At 37.3% G+C, this 9,808-nt stretch overlaps 1 non-coding gene across 1 annotated transcript; it reads right to left on the reverse strand.

Moving 5' to 3' along the window:
- Positions 1-2,100: 2,100 nt before the first annotated feature.
- On the reverse strand, positions 2,101-2,207 carry LOC128284706 (small nucleolar RNA R71). Its single transcript, XR_008275129.1, has one exon. It is a non-coding gene; the product is annotated as a small nucleolar RNA R71 (small nucleolar RNA).
- Between the last annotated feature and the right edge of the window lie 7,601 nt (positions 2,208-9,808).

The raw sequence follows: 9,808 nt of genomic DNA on the forward strand, positions 1-9,808 counted from the left end.
GGAGGTTGAATGAAATTTAGGAGAAGTTTGAGGGATATTTTTCAAGTGTGAAAATAAGCTAAAATCAGCTAATTGGGTCAGAAATACGGACGGGTTAGGCTGCCCCCTTCTTGTTGGATCAGTCCTCTTTTACATAGCACAATTGGGCCACTTTGTTCTTTAAGTTTATAATTAATTTTTAACACAATTAATTTTGGATTAAAAATAATTATAAAATATGTATAATAATTATTATTGGACCATCCATGGCTAGAAAAATAATTAGCCTTTCTCTTGATTCACTAGATACAGAAAATTGCCCCAACAGTTCAAGCCTTTTGAGGTAACTGCCGAGCTAATTTTCACCTTTTTATGCAAAACTGTCGAAAATAAACAAAATTTGTGAAAAAATATTATAAAAATTATTAAAATTCAATATGTTAATAATTTAAGTGCAAATTAATTATTTTATAATTAAAGTACGAATTTCCACAAAATTACTACGAAACTGCATGAATTAGAGCTCAAAAGGTGTTGAAAAAGTTTGTATATTTTTATGTTTTTAGTTCTAACGAAGCGGTTTATTTCTAAAAGGTAGAGGAGTGGAAACACAAAAATTTACGCACTTTTTCATACCCTTTTTAACTTAAATTCATACGAATTCAGTTAAATTCTTGTCGAAAAATAATTAATTTTTATAAAATATTTAAAATGCACTTAAAATATGAACATGTTGAATTTTAGTTAATTTCATAATTATTTTTGATGAATTTTGGTTATTTTCGACAGATTTGCACAAAGGGCGAAAAATGGCTCAGCAAACACTACTAGAAGCACAAAATCGGGAATCAATTTTAAGTATCGAGGTGAACTAATTTCTAGCCTAGTACGGTCCAAAATTATATGTATTAATTCATAATATAATTAATTTTAATTTATAACCAATTTAATTTGGGTTAATAAATTATTATTAATTAATTGTGAAAAAATGGTCCGATTGAACCGAATCAGCCAAGAAAAGGACAACCCAAAATGATCCAAGTGCTATTCAGCTCATGAGCTGATTATTTAAGCTGCAAAGAAGCCCTTGAAGACTTGTTCAAATTGCAAATCAGCCCCTCCACAATTGATGGCGTTGAAGATTGGCCCCAAGCCATATTTAGCAAGGTTGAAGCCATCAACTTTGCCACATAGATGGCCGGCCAATGGGTGGCTCTCTGGCTGCTATTTTTAGCAAATTTTAGCTGCCACATTCAGTTATAAAAACCGTCCTTGGCTGATCATGCAAAGCATCCCTCATTCATTCACATCTATTCTCTCCTCTCTCTCCTCTCATTTTCCCATTCCAAGACCTTGCTCTATTGCTGATTTATCCTCTTGGAAATAGGGTATTCATCAGCAATTTTGAAGCAACATTGAAATGTTCATAGCATCCATGTTCGGCGAGGACAACAGATAATGAAGCAGGAGCAAACTAGACAAGCCACGGAGAAACACCAGATTTGATTCTTGTTCCCTATCTCTTTAATTTTTTTTGTTGTTATGATGAACATATCTATGAATATTTATATTTTTGGAATGCTTAATTTAATCAACCTAGCTTGAATATAATTCGTGTTGGTTTGATTGCATTTCCTTTGCTTAAATTATTAAAATTGTGTTTATGCCTCGGTAAAATGCTTGATTAAGTAAAATCATGCCTAAGTTATCCTTGCATTACAATTGTGAGGTAGCTAATGAATTAATTATTTAAACAGATTGAAATTGTAATTAATTGACACAATACTTAATCAGTACATGTTTATTCTTCTAAGGTAGTTGAAGGTTAAATTAGCAATGTATCTAGCGATACACTTGCCTTGCATAAATTGCAAGATTTTTGTGATTAAACTATTTCAAGGTAAGAATACCTTGTTACCTCACATAGTCTTTTATATGCTCATTAGATGTTATTAATTGTTTGAATTGACATAGGAATATGCAAGAGAATAGTTCAATTTAATGAGTATGTATGTACAATAACATGTTGCTTATTAAAATCGGTTTAATCGTTTGAATTAACATAGGGATATGACTTAATCAAGATTCCTTATGAAGTATCTCCCGCCTAGAAAGAATGCTAAGTTGAGGAACGAGATCACTGCTTTCTAACAAATGGATGATAAGTCCTTGTACGAGGCATGGGAAAGGTACAAAGAATTATTATGCAAATGCCCTCATCACAGAATCCCACATTCATCCAACTTGAGACATTTTATAATGGTCTCCATGCTCACACGAGAATGGTAGTGGATGCTTCTACTAACAATTCTCTCCTTTCTAAGTCTTATAATAAGGCTTATGAAATCATTGAGAGGATTTCTAGTAACAATTATCAATGGCCAACCAATCGAGCAGCATCAGGAAGACGAGTTACTGGAATACATGAAGTAGACACTCTTACTTCACTTGCATCCCAGGTATCATCAATAACCTCAATGTTAAAAAATCTTATTACTAATGGGTCTAATAGTTTTGCAACACAACCACCAAATCAATTTGAAAATGTAGCCTGTGTTTATTGTGGGGAGGGACATTTGTTCGAAGAATGTCCATCAAACCCAAAATCCATGTACTACATAGGTAAATAGCACCAAAATCAAGGAAGGCAAGGGCTGCAATCTAATTTCTATAACCCATTGTAGTGAAACCACCTGAACTTTTCCTGCAGTAACCAAGGGTTTGGAACCAATAACACTTACACCCAACCTAGACCAACCCAGTCGCCTAGTTTCCCCTAACAAGTTCAGAAACCAACCCAAGCTGAACCATCCGATGGCTTAGAAAATTTGTTAAAGGCATACATGGCCAAGAATGATGCCTTAATCCAAAGCCAAGTAGCTACATTGGAAAACCTGAAAAAAGAAATGGGCAAGCTTGCAACTAAACTCAAAAACCAACCACAAAGTGCTTTACCTAGTGATACGGAGAATCTGAAGAATCTAGGGAAGGAGCATTGCAAAGCTTTGACATTGAGGAGTGGAAAGACAGTAGAGCCCAACACCATCGAAGCTTAAAAGGAGCAAGCCGACGCTTATGATCTAGAAGAAGTTCAATCGAGTGTTGAAATTCTAGTTCACAAGAACCAAACTCTGCAAAACCCGACAAGGTAATTTCAGAACCAGCTAATTCTGATTAACTAATTGCAGAATTGCCACAGAAGACGAATCAACCAGTTCCAGTAAATAAACCACCACCACTCTACCCTCAAAGACTTCAAAAGTGGAAGCAAGAGATTCAATTCAAGAAGTTCCTAGACATACTCAAGCAACTTCATATCAACATCCCATTGGTTGAAGCACTTGAGCAAATGCTGAACTACGTCAAATTCATGAAGGATATCCTGTCCAAAAAATAAAGACTTGGAGAATTTGAGACTGTAGCTCTGACAAAGGAATCCAGTGCATATCTTCTAGACAAATTACCCCCAAAGTTGAAGGATCTTGGATATGTTACCATACCTTGCAACATCGAAGCAAGATATTGTTGTAAGGAATTATGTGACTTAGGTGTGAGTATTAACTTGATGCGTATGTCAATATTTAGGAAGTTGGGGGTAGGTGAAGTTAGACCAACTACGGTTACACTTCAATTAGCAGATCGATCTTTATCACATCCAGAAGTGCCAATTATCTTTAGCAGATCGATCAATTGAGGATGTATTGGTACGTGTAGATAAATTTATCTTCCCTATTGATTTTGTTATTCTAGACTTTGAAGTAGACAAAGAAGTGCCAATTATATTAAGAAGACCGTTCTTAGCAATCGGAAGGACCCTTATTGATGTGCAGAAGGGTGAGTTTACTATGAGTGTTCAGGATGATCAGGTAACATTTAACGTTTTTAAGTTTATGTGATTTCCTAACACAATTGATGATTGTTCTGTAGTATCCGATTTAGATGATTTAATAGTGGAGAAGAAGCTCAACTATGTTGAGGATCCATTGGAACAAATTTTGACATCAGATCCTCCGAATGATGAAGAGAAGAATGAATACTTAGTATTGTTAGAATATAATCAAAAGGGATTTAATTCGCAATCTCATTTTGAATTTTTGGAATTGGAGAAAAGGGATTATGCACAACAAAAAGCGTCAATCGAGGAGCACTTAAATTAGAACTTAAGGTATTCCCCTCACATCTAAAATATGTTTATTTAGGTAAAGCTTCTACTCTACCTGTAATTGTTTCAGTAGAATTAACTACTAAGCAAGAAGAGAAACTCATCTTGGTGTTGAAACAATTCAAAAAGGCTATCAGATGGACCATAGCCGATATTCACAGAATTAGTCCATCTATATGCATGCACAAGATTATCTTAGGGACGATTGATGGACAATGAAGATTGAACCCCATTATGAAGGATGTAGTCAAGAAAGAAATCATCAAGTGGTTAAATGCGGGTATAATCTACCATATCTCAAACAGTTCATGGGTAAGTCTGGTCTAGTGCGTGCCAAAGAAAGGAGGTATCGCGGTCATTGAAAACGAGAATAACGAGTTGATACCGACTAGAACAGTTACGAGATGGAGAATTTGCATCGATTATCGGAAGTTGAACAAGGCGACTAGGAAAGATCACTTTCCTTTAGCGTTTTTGTACCAGATGCTGGATAGACTCACAAGGCGAGACTATTACTGTTTTCTCGACAGATACTCAGGGTATAATCAGATTATAGTAACACTGGAAGATCAACACAAGATAACATTCACCTACCCATAGGGTACATTTGTATTTAGACGCATGCCATTTGGTTTATGTAATGCACCTGCTACATTTCAAAGATGTATGATGTCATTTTTACTGACATGGTTGAGAAGTATTTGGAAGTTTTTATGGATGATTTTTTAGTATTTAGAGATACTTATGATGATTACTTAGCCAATCTAGTGAAGATATTAAGGCTAAGTGAAGAAACAAACCTAGTACTCAATTGGGAAAAGTGCCATTTCATGGTACGAGAAGGGATTGTTCTAGGGCATCGGATAACGAGACATGGGATCGAGGTAGATAAACCAAAGGTAGATGTTATTGAGAAACTCCCACCTCCAACATCTGTAAAGTGTGTTAGGAGCTTTTTGGGCCACGTCGGTTTCTATCGAAGATTCATCAAGGACTTCTCCAAAATTGCTAAACCTTTATGCAAATTATTGGAGAAGAACACGACGTTCAAATTTGATGAAGAGTGCTTAAGAGCTTTCAATGATTTGAAGAGTCGATTAATTTCCACACCCATAATTGTCACACCAGACTGGGATTTTCCATTTGAATTGATGTGTGACGCAAGTGACTTCGCGATAGGAGCTGTCATGGGTTAGCGAAGGAACAAAGTTTATCATCCCATCTACTACACAACTCGAACTCTGACAGGAGCTTAACTGAATTATACAGTAACTGAGAAAGAGTTACTTACTATTGTGTTTGCTTTTGACAAGTTTCAATCTTATCTTATAGGTACCAAGGTGACTGTCTATATAGACCACTCGACAATTAAGTATTTACTTGCCAAGAAAGACGCTAAGTCATGATTAATTCGGTGGGTACTTCTACTTCAAGAGTTCGATCCAGAAATTCAAGATCGAAATGGAGTGGAAAACCATGTAGCACACCACTTGTCTAGATTGAAGCCACAAGAAGGGAACTCTCCTCTTATACCAATTCGAGAGACGTTTCCAGATGAACACATAATGAAAGTAAACCATGTCCATAATACCCCTTGGTTTGTTGATATTGCTAACTATTTAGCTCGTGGTTTGATGCCGATTGATAAGTCATATCATCAAAGGAAAAACTTTCTCTACGATGTGAAGTACTATTTATGGGAAGAGCATATTTGTTTAAAAAGTACGCAGATCAAATAATCAAGAGATGCGTGGTAGAAGAAAAAGTACAAAAGATTCTATACCATTGTCACTAAGCTCTAAGTAGGGGACACCTCAGAGGTACTCGTACTGCTTCCAAAGTATTACAAGCCGGATTCTTTTGGCCAACACTATTCAAGGATGCATATGCTTACGTAAAGAGTTGTGATCAATGTCAAAGGGATGGAAATGTCGCCAATAGAGATGAGCGGCCTCAAACAAATATCATTGAGGTAGAATTGTTTGATGTATAGGGTATTGACTTTCTTAGACCTTTCCCTCCGTCCTTTGGTCACAAGTATATATTGGTAGTAGTAGACTATATGTCTAAGTGGGTCGAGGCCAAAGTTTATCTGTAATGCCTCAAAAATCCTAAAACCTAAAAATCCTAAAATTTTGAACTTTCTTTGCTTTCGGTTTTGATAAAAATTATGTTTTATGTTCCTAGCCATGTGATAATTATAGTAGGTCTTAATTAAGGTTTGAGTTCAAGCCTAGGAATAAATGTAATTATAGTTTAATTATTAAAAGAATCAGGACTGACAAATAGGTGGGCTTTTGAATAAATGAAGAAACAGTTGGACACAAAAAGAGCTTGTGGTTGAGTGACTAAGTGACGCCACATACGGTGTAGTGAGGTGGCGTTAGTAGCTAGCAAAAGGGTCCAAGGTTTTGAATCCTAGCTTAGTATTTTTAGAGTTTAATTTTGGCCTTCTAGAAGGATAGAAGTGGCGTGAAGATGGACTCCAAGGGGAATGTTCAGAAGAGAAAATTAAAGAAAGAATCAAGGGGTTATCAGGGAGAAAAACGAGGAGATGAGAAGTGAGGAGTAAGTGGAGCCAAATTGGGAACTTGGGCTTGGAGAATTTGGCTATAGGGCTATAAATAGGTGCCGAATGGGAGGGTTGAAAAGCTAATGACAAATTTCCCTTCATTTTGTGCCAGAAACCCTTTTCTCTAAAAAGCTAAAAACCCTTTTTTCTTTTCTTTCTTTGTGTCGAATTCTTATCCCTCCTCTACTCAATATTTTTTTTGCTTTAGCTGATTCTTCTTCCTCTCTTCTTTGGTGCTGAGTAATCAATTGTTTCTATTCAAATCTCTAAGAGCCGAATACCCTTAGTGCTGCCACTACTTTTTCCATCCAGTCGATTCTAGTGGAATTAGTGTCAGTTCTCAGTTTTGGATTTTTGTCGGTCTGCTCTTCAAATCTGAGAAATACGCGTGTTTAGTGATCAAAGTAAAAGCGAGTAAAGGCTTGGCGTTCAGGTAAGGTTAATGTGAGATTTTGGCTTTTGGTAAAGCAATCGACAAGTACATGTGATTAATCCTTGAGTGACATCGATTATAGGTTTGGGCTAAGGAGATCGTATCACCCTTGCTTACTAGGTGTGTAGATACACTACACATACATTATGCATCGGCAAAAGCCAAAAAGCCGAAAAGTCGAAAAGCTGAAATACCGAAAAGCTAAAATTTTGGCTACGGTAGTCTTGCGAGTGCACAAACACTCGTAAAGAGGAGACTGATAGGTTGCCTGAGGCCCACGAGCGATTCCGTGGACTTGGGTTGTGATTTGGTCATATGGACCGGAATGGGTTAAATAGGCCCGATGGGTTGTTGGGCCCATAATAGGCAAAAACTGAATGTTGATGCTATGTGATAGGAACTTGTATATGAGCATGAATATGAATGTGACTGGGCCTAACGGGCCATATAAATGTGATTTGGGCCTAATGGGCCATATACAGGTGATTTGGGCCTAATGGGCCATATGAATATGATTGGGCTTACTATGCCAAATACAGGTATGTGAAATTGTTTGGGCTTTGTAAGGGGTTTTGGGCCTAGTATATGATATCCACATAAGACTTAATTAATATATTGCAACCGTGGACAAGTCAAAAGGTTAAGGTGTGGCAACGGGTATATGCATGTCTAGGATTGGATCTAAGGAGAGCTTGGTACTTAAGCAGTCTTAATGACTCACCTCCTCTTCTCTAGAATCCTATCTAGTGCATAGTATTTGTTCATCTTAGCTCACGGGACTTGTTAACGGGCCAAGGTAAATGAAAACCGTAATTAAGGAAAAATTATCGAAACGCCCCTAAGGGAAAAAATGACTGAATTACCCCTAGGTCCTGAATATAAGTTTTATGGATGTGACATGCATACATATGATATTCTGCTTAGGTTGCATATGGGTGAGAATTATGGAACGGAGGAAGTATATGAGGATCGTATGGTTGCTTGACAATCGTTGATCCATCGACGGCTTTTAAAGCCCAATATGTAAATGAAGGTAGTTCCACAATCGGGCTACCATGGTGTGCGGGTTGGGTGGGTCGATATTTATATCCCTACATGGTGTGACGGGAGACAGGGATGGTGTGTAGCGGATGGATAATTTGGATAGGATTGCATTGCATGATTGATGAATGGTGTTTTTTTTTTTAATTTTGAATGCTTGTTTTTGCCAAGGGTTGTACACACTGAGTTTAAGAAAACTCACTCCCTCTTTTATTTTATTTTTAGGTGATGCTCAGTAGAAGGTTCGATGTTTAGAGGGACTCTGGGTGGCCGGCTAGCACGATAATTCGGACTTGGTTTTTTTTAAACATTTAAGTTTTTATTTTTTTTTAAGTGTGTTCAGACCATATTGTAATAAGGTTTTCAATTACCACTTCAATTATTATTATTATTTTCATTGTAATTACGAGAAGTTGAAAATGGATTTCCTAAATTATAGTATCTTTTCTACGTTTCTGCAACTAATTTTTTTTAAAATATCAAATGATTTAAACAAGGCTTTCGTAACTGAAAGGTTTTTTTTTTTTAAGTTAATTAAGGTTTCTTTTATTTTAAGAAGGGTTTTCAATGAAAACACGATTTTCGCTAAAACACTTCAATGTAACACAACAGATTCGGGCATAACATCTGGGCCGAGTTTGGGGTATTACATTTAGTGGTATCAGAGCCCCAGGGTGCAAAACTCGGGCTATGAATCAGGCCTTATTAGTTGGTTTCTTTTTATGTTTTTTTTAAAAAAAGAAAAAAAATATTTTGGATTGAATCACAATGTTTTGGAAAAAGGGATGTCTTGCTGAGCGGCACACCGAGTCTCCGACGTCGAACCAAGTAAATATTCTTGTTCTTAAGCTTATTTAAATTGTTATACAGTAGATAGTTAGAGGGCTACTTTAGATGATTATGTTAGAATGGAACTCAAGCCCGTAGGATCCTGAAACTGTTGAGGATTTTCGAAAACAATCTTCTCTTAAATTACTTCCATAAAACATCGGGTTAATTATTAAACTAACTAAAACTTCATAAAATTTTTAATCCAGATAATACGCAAATCGACGATAAGTGCTAGAAGAGGTGCAAAGGGCCATAGCCGAGGCCGCAAAAGTTTTAGGGCTGAATCTTCGGCATCGGGCCATGTGTCCGATGTTGGAGTAGAAGAGGCTCCAGCCTCACCTGTGGCTGGGAATGGACAGTATGATCGGGCCACCGAAGAAGATGCATTGTCACAGGCAATGCTGAGGATTTTGGAAAGGGTCGCTGGGCCCAATAATGGCAGCAAAAATCGGGGGTCCATTCCGGAGCGACTTCTACCGAACAGGGCTGAGATCTTTAAAGGCGTAGCTGGCGTGGCTCCTAATGTGGCGGAATATTGGTTGGAGGCCACTGAAAGGATAATGGAGGATTTGGACTGCTCACCTAAGCAAAAGTTGAAAGAGGCAGTGTCATTGCTTAGGGAGGAAGCCTACCAGTGGTGGTTGACAGTGAAAGAGGGCACCCAACCGGAGCGGGTCACCTGAGAGTTTTTCAAAGTTGCATTCCAAGGGAAGCATGTGGGTGCAAGCTATGTGGACGCTAGAAGGAAGGAGTTCCTGAACCTGACCCAAGGGAACAAATTGGTGGCAGA

Source organism: Gossypium arboreum, chromosome 11 (assembly GCF_025698485.1).
Source record: "Gossypium arboreum isolate Shixiya-1 chromosome 11, ASM2569848v2, whole genome shotgun sequence".
Classification (NCBI taxonomy): Eukaryota; Viridiplantae; Streptophyta; class Magnoliopsida; order Malvales; family Malvaceae; genus Gossypium; species Gossypium arboreum.